The following is an 11,780-nucleotide window of genomic DNA, read 5'->3' as shown; positions in this document are numbered from 1 at the left end:
TATGGTGTAAGGTAAGGGTCTACTTTCATTTTTTTGCATATGGCTATCCAGTTTTCCCAACACCATTTGTTGAAGAGACTTTCTTTTCCCCATTGTATGTTCTTGGCTCCTTTGTCAAAGATTAGCTGTCCATAGATGTGTGGGTTTATTTCTGGGCTTTCGATTCTATTCCATTGATCTGTGTGTCTGTTTTTGTGCCAGTACCATGCTGTTTTGGTTACTACAGCTTTGTAGTATATTTTGAAATCAGGGAGTGTGATACCTCCAGCTTTGTTCTTTTTTCTCAGGATTCCTTTAGCTATTTGGGGTCTTTTGTTGTTCCATATAAATTTTAGGATTCTTTGTTCTATTTCTGTGAAAAATGTTGTTGGAACTTTGATAGGGATTGCATTGAATCTATAGATGGCTTTAGGAAGTACGGACATCTTAACTATGTTAATTCTTCCAATCCAAGAGCACAGAATATCTTTCCATTTCTTTGTGTCTTCTTCAATTTCTTTCAGAAATGTTTTATAGTTTTTGGTGTACAGATCTTTCACCTCTTTGGTTAAGTTTATTCCTAGGTATTTTATTCTTTTTGTTGCAATTGTAAATGGGATGGTATTCTTAATTTCTCTTTCTGCTACTTCGTTGTTAGTGTACAGAAATGCAACTGATTTTTGTATGTTGATTTTGTATCCTGCAACTTTACCATATTCGTTTATTACTTCTAAAAGTTTTCTGGTGGATTCTTTGGGGTTTTCTATATATAAAATCATGTCATCTGCAAATAGTGACAGTTTCACTTCTTCCTTTCCAATTTGGATCCCTTTTATTTCTTTCTCTTGCCTGATTGCTCTGGCTAGGACTTCCAGTACTATGTTAAATAGGAGTGGCGACAGTGGGCATCCTTGTCTGGTTCCTGTTCTTAGAGGGATGGCTTTCAGTTTTTCACCATTGAGGATGATATTAGCTGTGGGTTTCTCATACATGGTCTTTATTATGTTGAGGTACTTTCCTTCTATACCCATTTTATTCAGAGTTTTTATCATAAATGGATGCTGTATCTTGTCAAATACTTTCTCTGCATCTATTGAGATGATCATGTGATTTTTATTCTTCATTTTATTAATGTGGTGTATTACGTTGATTGATTTGCGAATGTTAAACCATCCCTGCAGGATGGGCTTTATTTTGAGAGCTCCAGAATTCCTGAGTAGGAGTGGCTTGGTGACAATCTGGTTGGAAGAGGATGACTGAGCAACTCAGGGACTTGCCCTAAAAATGCATTTTCTTAGCCCGCACGCTGATTTTCTTTAGATTGTATGTTTATTTGGGAAGACTTGGATTGAATTGGAGGTGAAGAGGGGTTGATGGTGATTTTGCAGAGTTTAAAAATTTTCCATTCTGGGTATATAGGAATTAAATGTCTTGATCTGTATCTTTATTTGTCTACTCTCTATTTGTCTGTTTGTCTATCTCTCTTTTTCTATCTTTCTTGTCTTGAAAGAAATAGACTCAAATTGTTGTCTGTCTTTATTGAAAATAATCTCTGTTTATATTTATTCCAAACTATTATACTTATCAGTCTCTTGCATATTCAGGGAATTTCCTGTGGGAAAATCTTTGTCTTACCCATCTCCATATCCACAGCATTCACATACAGCCTGGCTTTCAGTAGGTGTGAAATAAAGTTATTTACTGAAATGAATGCCCTTGAAAAGTATAGATGGTAGGATTTATTCTTTTCAGCATGCTCACGTATGAGGTCATTTTTCATTTTGTGGAGAGAATGATGAAGCAAGATTAGAGGCCCAACCTAGAATCATAAATAAAAGTCAGAAGAAAACCTCAGTGAGAATCCAGAAGGTTCAAGTCCCAGTAGTGAATTTTGCATCATATTCTCCAAATTCTAGCGAAAGTCACATGGATGTTCCCTGAACATGAGCCCTTTGTGGGCTTGGTAATTGGGACTATTTTATTATTACTTCAAACCTTTAAAAGTCAGACATATACACTTTAATTTTTTTGGCAAGTTTTGAACTTTCTTTGAATTACTCACACTCATCTTGTGGCTATTGTCACATGCACATGCAACATGGCTGGTGGGGGAGGGTGTGCAATTACGTGCTATAGAGCCTCATCACTTCTGGTTCTTTAATCCAAATCTCTTAACCAGCTCCTTTCAAATTGGATCTTCAGTACAGCCATGCCAATTCTATGGCTTCAAAACAAAGTCATTTTTAAGCTATCTGAACATGGGAAAAAATCTGAACGATTTCTGAAAGCACAAAGCAGGTATTTTCTTCAAACTCAAGTAACTGAAATAACTGAAGAGATTTAGTTCAAATTGCAAATAAATTCGCCTTTGGATTGAGACGAGGGAAGAGAAATATCAGACCTGAAGGTCAAAAGGAACATTTTGGAGTAAGTTATAAACAGAAAATAGGGATTTAGAATGGAAAGGCCGAACTCAACAATAAGATGGGGTCATGACACTTTGGTAAGTATTTTCTATTATTTTTTTAAACTCACAGTGTTAACCCAGGATTCTATTTTCACTGACTCTAATGGAGAGTATTTTAGTGAATTTTTTTCCTCTGTGTGTGTGTGTGTGTGTGTGTGTTTAAAGGACCAGGGAATGATACTTTGTATTTTGTCATTTCTTCATTCAGAGAAATTTAAAGCCTATAGAAATCTTGGGCCAGTTCTCATCTCTATTCTCTGCCTCTCCCTAGAACATTTATTCCAAAAATTACCATTTCTTAGTGGGTTTAGCCTGTGGCTGGTATAGTCTAAAATTCCCAGGGAGAAATAACTGTTTAGAGGAACTAATTTTCCAAGTGCCCAAATTTCGATGTAAATAAATCAAAATTGCAAACTTGAAAAGCAGATAAAACGATTAGAAGTGCCTGCCAATAAGTAATTAGCACAAGCACATTTATGACTTACTGGAAAGTGCAAGGGCACTTGAAATGACTTCTCTTATTCTGCATTGTATGTCAGAGTTAAATTCTGTGTTTTCTGGAGTGGCAAACGTGTGTACTATGATATTTGTCATTATTTTAAATGTGTTTCTTAAGTGGATGTCTTCTAATTAGGAATTTGTTCTCATTTCAGTTGATGCTGGATTAAAATTGACTTTTTTACTAGCGACTTAAAAAGAGTTTCTAAAGCAAATCATCAGTGTAAAAGAAGATTTAGGAGAATATCAAAAAATATTTGTTGATCGAGTGAATGGAGAGAGTTGGATCAGAACATATAGTAGGTTCACCATTCTTTCAATTCAATGAGTCTGCACTATGTCAGTATTATACTTAATCTCCCCTCACTGGGAGTGGGTACTCTTCTAACACTGCAGTAATCTTTCATCCTGCCTAACTGGCCAGTGTCATCTCCTGAGACTCCCACAATTGCACTCTAGGTTCTAGTAGTATCAAGTGGTTCACCTTTCCAGAACCTGTTTCCACGCCTGTACCCTTGCTATTCTTTCTCTGACTGAAGTGTTCTACCTATTAATCTCCTGGAAAAGTCTTACTCAGCTTTGGGTCAGGACTCAAATACTACTTACTGATTAAGGGCTTACCTGAGTGTCCTGGGTTATTGGACACTCTCCTCTCACTCCTAAGTATAGGCAAGTAAGGCAATCTTCTGATTGTATTTACTGGTTGGTTTGTGTGTCTCGTTCCTCAGCAGACTGAAAGATCCTTGAGGGAAGGTGCCTTGTGTGTCTGCATTTTTGTAACCCTAGCACCTGACATAGTGCTTTACACATGGTATGTGCCCTTGAAATATTCACTAAGCAAACGAGTATATTCTTGATATAAACATAAATTTATACTGTCCAGACATATTATTACATTTCTCATGTCTATCCCTTTCAGGTGTAATTTTCTTTACATAAGTGACACATGCCTAAAAACATATTTATAATTTTGTGAATTTAATCAAATTCTAGATCCATGCCGCATTGTCCAATATAGTAGCTGCTAGCCACATGTGCTATTTAAATTTAAATCAATAAAAATTAAAATTAAAAATTCAGTTCCTCAATAGCACCAGCCACATTTTAAGCATTCAATAGCCACACGTGGCTGATGGCCACTGTACTGGACAACACAGACAGAGAATATTTCTATCATTGCAAAAAATTCTATTGGACAGTGCTACCTTAGAGAAACTGGCTATCGCTCGTAATGTTTCAAATTCTTCTGTAAAGTAAAATAATCACATTCAAACTAATTACCTTTGAAAATCTGGATGCTAACATAGTCAGGTTATTTAAATAGTCTTAAAAATGTTATAGTCTTTGGTACAGCCAGACAGTTTACAAATATTTTATGTTTTTATGTAATGTAATATTTACATTTTATTTAAATGTAAAAGTGTTCAGCAAAATAAAATATTCAGACTGTTGAAAATAATAAACACAATGACCTAGGTACACCATTTTATTACCTCTCCCTCCTGAGGTATCAATAAAATCATAACAAAAAAAATGTTTTAAGTGCTATAACTCTACAACATGAAGAGGATGGGACAAGGATCATCAGTAGACAAGAGAATTCAAGAAATTTATGGAATATAGAAAACTGATGAAGCAAATTGGAGAAAGCTGCAGCCTATAAAGTATTACCTGGAGGGGTATAAGTCTCCAGTCTCCATACTTGGAAACATTAGGTACAAAGGAGGTCAGGACTGAGTTGTGCAACAAAATGGAAAGATTTATTAAAAGTCTGTTAGTTGGAGAGCGCCTACAGCTTGGCACAGTAAAGGAAAAATTACCTATATCTGTCTCATTGAAGCATTGTAGAACATTAGGAATAAAGATGATATGGAGACAGACAGAAAGGGGCACCTACAAAATAACAAGCAGCAGCCTGGCAAGAAGCTTATCATCAGCATCACTAGGTACTGGAAAATAATGGAGCAAGGCTCTTGAGGTTCTTTACCCATTAGACATGAAGACAGAATAAAGACATTTTCAGACATGTCCCATTCACAAAGTTTACGTCCCATACACTCTTTCTTAGGAAGTTACTAGAGGATGTTCTCCACACAAAACAAGGGAGTAATGAATAAGGCATACATTCCTATGGTGGATTGGACTATTGCCTCTTATTGTTCACCTCTTCCCTGTCATCTGCATATACATTCATGGTTTTGCCAAGTGACTCTGCACTGCCTCCCACTAGAGTAGATGAAATACATTTCCCCACTCTTTTGAGGTTGGGGTTGACCATATGATTTGCTTTGGCTAATGGAACATTAGTGGATGCAACATAAGCAGAGGCTTTAAATATGCTTATTTGGCTTGTCTTGGTCACTCTCTCTCTCTCTTCTGCTATCTTCCATGAGAAGAGAATGCCCAGATAGCAGCTGGCACTGCATGAAAGACAGAAAGAGCAGCCTTGAATTCAACCCAAAGTCTGAAGCAGAGTAGAACAGTAAATGTTTATGGTTGCCACTGAGATTTCGGGGGACTTGTTATGCAGCATTATGGTTATAAAGCATTTTTGTGTTAATAACTGATTAAGAAGGTTTCAGGAACAATTAATCCAATCTATGAGAGCAGTGACATTCTTACTCTAGAATGATAGCTGTGCAGCAGAACTAAAAGCAACTGATCCAGTTAGCAATATGAGAATTAATGGCGCCGGGAGGGAGATCTCCAAGAAATAAGATGAATCAACAGAACAGAAGGAATGATTGAGACCTTGGGAATATAGTGAAGGCAATTAGAAGAGCACAAAAATGGGAAATCCATTACAACTGAATTGGAGGAGCCCAGTAGTCATGACACTAGACTCTGAACAAAAAGTATCTTGATCCTATCACATTCTTAGCTCTGCAGTGAGCTATATTTATATACACGTAATTAATTAAGCTCCATTTATAGTTTTTTCCACCAGTATATACTTACATCTAAGTTCATCAAGCTGTATACATTAAATACATACAGCTTTTTGTACATCAATCATGCTTCAATAAAGTGGTTTAAATAAAAAAGAAAAGAAAAAAGGAAAAATGAGAAAAACAAAAAAAGAGCAAATAAAAAAAGAAAAAAATAGCAAACAAAATAGACAAAAAGGCAATGAGGAAAAAGTCTAACTGTGGTCCAAGTCCTTCAGGTTACCAAAAACCAGCTTCCTGAGCTACAAGGACCATAATCCTAGGCCCAGCCAGGGACTTATGTTAGTGCTTGGAATTCCATAAAAATGACTCTTTTTGAGGTCATAGCAAGAAATGGATCTATCGCAGCTAGAGATAAAATACAGTTGTGTCCTCACTTTTTGATCTTGAGAAGCTTTTACTTTTGAAAAAAAAGGGGAGACCTCAAAAAGCTTTCTGTTTATGTGGGTTAGAGCAATTGATATTTACCTTATTAGAAATTAAAATCTATAGGATCCTTCAATGGCTTTTTCATTTCTGGTTTGAAAAAATATAATAATTTTTGGCTTTTAAAGAGCTCATAAAATCTAGACTTAAAATATTCAATTCATTTTTATTTAAACTCTGAATGGTTTCACAATGATACCACAACTTAATTGGCATCATGATACTATATGAAAATGTTCCAATGCATAAGACACAATAAGGTACATTATTAACATCTATAAAGTAGAGAAGTAGATAGCTTTCACCACATTTTCACTTCTTATTTACAGGTTTGCCCAGTTTCTTTGCAGTAGATTCCTCCCTTCCATGAGCCCAAAAGCTTGCTACGTCCATTTCTGTATCACTAAATGTAGAGGTTGCAGCTGTGGGTCAAGAAGGGTAGGTATCTTTTCTTTCTTTTTAAGCCAACAATCCATCATTCTCATGTCCACATTATTTAGCATGGGTGGGGGAACCCAGGTGCTGGGCATGGCTCCAGCACCTCAGAGGAGGGAACCGAGAAGCTCCTTCATTTATTCCTTCTCTAATACTCTTCCTTTCTGCATGTAGATCTGAGCTCCTGATCTATATCATTTTCCTTCTCTCTGAAGAAAATCTTTTAATATTGCTTGCCAGGCAGATATGGATGACAATTTCCTTCAATTTTTGTTGGTGAAAGTCTTTATTTTTCCTTCACTTTTGAAGGATAATTTCGCTGGATACAGAATGCTATGTTGGTGGTTTTGTTCTTTCTCGCTTGCATGGTTTCCAAAATGAAGTCTGATGTCATTCTTATCCTTGTTCCTCTATAGATAAGGTGTTTTTCTCCCCTCTGGCTTCCTTCAAGATTTTCTCTTTATCTTTGATTTTCCACAGTTTGAATATAATATGCCTAAAAAGTGTAGAGTTTTAGGTATTTGCCTACATAATGTTCACTGAGCTTCCTGGATCTATGGTTTAGTTTGGTTTTGGTTTTGGTTTGGTTTATATTGCTTTTTATTATGAAACTTTTTAACAGATTTAAGTTTTAAAAACATAACATATATAACATGTATTTAAAAATAACTATGGCACTTTCTAACTCAATAATACACCATAACATCTTTTCATATTTAACTTTTTTTCAATCTTTTTCATGATTCCCTTCACATAAATATCTACATAAACACCTAATTTGCTTTCTTATTTCTTAAAAAAAAAAGAGTCCAAACTCTCACAGTAGTTAAATTTGAGTCTGCATTTCTATTACAAAACACACTTTTAACTATTTTGAAACAACCAAAAAAAAAAAAAAATCCTCCAGTCTAAAAATTGACTTAAATTTATTTAGTTGCAAAAGAGCAAAAGAAAAATTTCGCTGTTTTTGTGCTGGCAAAATTAAAAAATTCATTAAAATCAAGTTCTCCTTATGGCTTTAAAAACACGATTATTTTTAATGTTGCAATTGTTGGATGATGGGCAGCTCATGGGAGCAGGTATCAGGGTGGGGAGAGGCGGGCTCTTATTCAGGTCTGTTCAAAAGGAAGGCTTCTTCTCTCTGAGACTGTTTTCCATCTGTAAAATATGCATAATGCTTGCTCTGGCTGCTTCATGGAGAAAGAAAAGGAAAATCTCAGATTTTTGGAGCTGGAATAGCCCTGAGAGATCATTTTGTCCTTTTTGATGAGAAGACAGAGGCAAAAGTGGGTTGAAAAACTTGCTTAAGGTCAAATATCAAGGGAACACATAGAATCACTGTATTTACATTTGGCATTGACAGTGCAAAGCTAATATTTTTATTTTTATAACCCCAGTGAGTCCTGTGTAAACTCATTATAACAGTATGAGCCTCGTGAGCCACTTACATTACAATAACATATTTCTGGGATAGAGATCTCCTGCTGGTTTGGAAAATGTCTGCTTTTTAAGTGGGATCAATCCCCATCTCCATAAGCTGTCCAATAACTGCATTATCAGTTCATACATCTTGCCTTTTCTGATGGTTACCAAGTTCTTTGAGTGTATTTTTCATAATATCTGTAAGCTGAGTCAGGGTCTGTGAGTTGAAACTTAAAGAAGTGGGAGTTAGCAAGGTGGATAAGAAGGGTATTCTGGACACAGCAACTCCAGTGGGTGAAGGCACTGAGATGCAAAAGAGTGGTGTGTTCACAATGTTACAAGTAACTTGCTATTGGACTCATCCTTTTCTGATAAAGCCATTCTTCTGTGCTCTCCTTTCCAGAGGCACAAGGAAGAATCTGGTGGGTGAGTGGGGCAGGGGGCATCCTTGACTTCTTACCCTTCTCACATTTATAGAAGTCCTACTGATTCTGCTAATGAATCTGAAATGTGCCCCCTTGTGTTGTCAATTTTGCCACAGTCTTAGTTCAGATCATCATGGCTTCTGCTTAAATAACTAGTTACTAGATTACAATTAGCTTCCTAAATAGCTCACTGCCCTCACCTAATTCACTCTCCACACTGGGGCTGAGTGATCTTTGTAAAACACAAACATCATGTTTCTCAGCCACATAAATGCTTTTAACCTAAGGATAAAGACCAAATTCTCTCACATGGCATTGAAGGCTGATTCCGGGTACCTGCTGTGGCCTCACCTTGTGCTCTTGCCCTCTGAGCTCTCACACCGCCCTAGTTTACTGGCCTTTGCAGACTCACTGGCTCTTCCAGCGATGCCCTTCTTGTCCTCCCCTTCTCCTCACCTGGCTAATGGCAAATTAACCTTTTCTCTCCTTCCATAACTCTTTCCCTCCCTCCTTCACTTTCTTCATTCCATAAATATTTATTGAGAATCTTCTATGTGCCAGTCATTGAAGATACATTAGTGAGCAAAATAGGCAAAACCTCAACCCTCACAGACCTTACATCCATGTGTGTGTGTTGGGGGTGACAGAAAATAAGTGTATTACATAATAAATAATACCATATGTTAGAAGATGATAAATGCTGTGGAGAAATAGTAAGCTGTAAATGGGAGAGGGGGATATAGGGAGAGATGTCATTTTAAATAGAGTGGTCAGGGTAGGTCCCACACACAAGATGACATTTCAGCAGAGTTGGATGAGGTAAGGAAGGGGGCCATTTGATTATTTGAAGGAAGGGTGTTTCAGGCAGAGGGAACAGCCAGTGCAAAGGCCTGGCATGTTCAAGGAGCAGTGAGAAAGTCAGTCAGCTTAAGCACAGTGAGTGAGGAGGCCTCATAGAAGAAGAGGTCAGAGAGGTTCCTGGGGGACCTGACAACTGTCTAGGCCATGGTAAAGACTTCAGTTTTTATTCTGAGAGAAATGAGGAGCCAGAGAAGGCTCTGGAGCAGAAGAATGACATTATTTGACTTATGTTTGAAGAGAGGAAGTAGGGAGACCAGTTAGAAGGCTATTGTAATAATGCAGACGAGATAGATGGTGGTAGCCTGGACCAGGGTGGCAGTAGGGGCTGATGAGGGTTTGTCAGACGCCGGGAGTGTGCACTATTTTGGCACTTTAAATAATTGTAAACAAAATACCATAGAATAAAATTGACTCTTTTTGGTGTACAAGTCAATGAATATTAACACATGCATAGATTTATGAAGCCACCACCGCAATCAGCATATAGAACAGTTCCCTAAACTCCTAAAACTCTCTCCAACCTAACCCTTGTCAAACGTTTTGTTCTCTGTCACTATAGTTTGATATTTTCAAGTATGTCATATAAATGGAATCACACAGTATGTAACATTTTGAGACTGGCTTCTTTCACTTGGTACAATGTCTTTTAGATTCATCCAAGCTGTTGCTTATGCCAATAGTCTGTTTCTTTTTATTAATAAGTAGTAGTCCATTATATGGTTGTACCACAATTTGTTTATCCATTCACCTGGTAAAGGACAGTGGGTTGCTCCCAGTTTGGACTGATTATGAATACTGTTGCATAAAATTAGTGTACAGGTTTTCGAGTGAACAAACATCTTTATTTCTCTGGGATAAATGCTCAATATACAAATGCTGGGTTTTATGGTAATTGCACATTTAACTTCAAAGAAACTGCCAAACTATTTTCTAGAGGGGCTGTACCATGTTGTATCCTCACTAATAATGTATGAAAGTTCCAGTTGCTCTGCATTCTTGTCAGCACTAGGTGTTTTCAATATTTTTTATTTTAGCCACTCTAATAGGTACATAGTAGTATTTCATTGTGGTTTATATTTGCATTTCCCTAACATCTCCCTAATTTGCATTTCCCTATGTACCTATTAAAATGGCTAATGATGTTGAACATCTTTTCATGTGCTTACATGTTATTTGTATATCCTCTTCGGTGAAGTTTCTATTCAAATCTTTTGCCAATTTTTTTTTGTGTGTGTGAGGAAGATCAGCCCTGAACTAACAGCCATGCTAATCCTCCTATTTTTGCTGAGGAAGACCGTCTCTGAGCTAACATCTATTGCCAATCCTCCTTTTTTCCCCCCAAAGCCCCAGTAGATAGTCGTATGTCATAGTTGCATATCCTTCTAGTTGCTGTATGTGGGACGCGGCCTCAGCATGGCCGGAGAAACGGTGCGTTGGTGCACACCGGGGATCCGAACCCGGGCCGCCAGTAGCAGAGCACGCACACTTAACTGCTAAGCCACAAGCGGGCCCTGCCCACCTTTTTTTAAAAAATTGAGTTGCTTTTTCTACTACTGTTGAGCTTTGAGAATTCATTACATATTCTGGATACAAGTTGTTGTCAGATATGTTTTTGCAAATATTTTTTCCCAGTCTCCAGCTTGTCTGTTCATTCTCTCAACTTTCACAGAGCAGAGGTTTCTTAAAATTAAATTTTTAATTTTGAGGTAATTGTAGGTTTATATACAGTTTTAAGAAATAATACAGAGAAATCCGATATACCCTTTACTTAGTGTCTCCCAATGGTAACAGCTTGCAAAACCATTGTACAATATACAACCAGAATGTTGACACTGCAACAGTCAAGACACAGAGCCACTCCATCACCACAAGGCTCTCTCATGTGGCCCTTTTGGAGCCTCACCCACTTCCCATTCATTCCTACCTCCTCCTTAACACTGGCAACCACTAACCTCTTCTCTATTTTCATAATTTTATTTTAAGAATGTTATATAAACAGAACCGTACAATATGTAACCTTTGGGATTTACTTCTTTTCCACTCAACATGATTCCCTAGAGATTCATCCAAGTTGTTGTGTGTATCAAAAGTTTGTTCCTTTTTTTACTGCTGAGTAGTACTCCATGATATGTATGTACCATAAATTTGTTTAACCATTCACCCATTGAAGGACATCTGGGTTGTTTTCAGTTTTTAAGATATTATGAACAAAGCTGCTATGAACATTTGTGTACAAGTCTTTATGTGATCATAAGCTTTCATTTCTATGAGCTAAATAAATACCCAAGTGTGCAACTAATGAGTGGCATGGTGGTTGCA

Source organism: Ceratotherium simum, chromosome 1, assembly GCF_057802395.1.
Source record: "Ceratotherium simum simum isolate JZ-2026a chromosome 1, ASM5780239v1, whole genome shotgun sequence".
Classification (NCBI taxonomy): domain Eukaryota; kingdom Metazoa; phylum Chordata; class Mammalia; order Perissodactyla; family Rhinocerotidae; genus Ceratotherium; species Ceratotherium simum.
Note: the sequence above shows the minus strand (reverse complement) of the source record.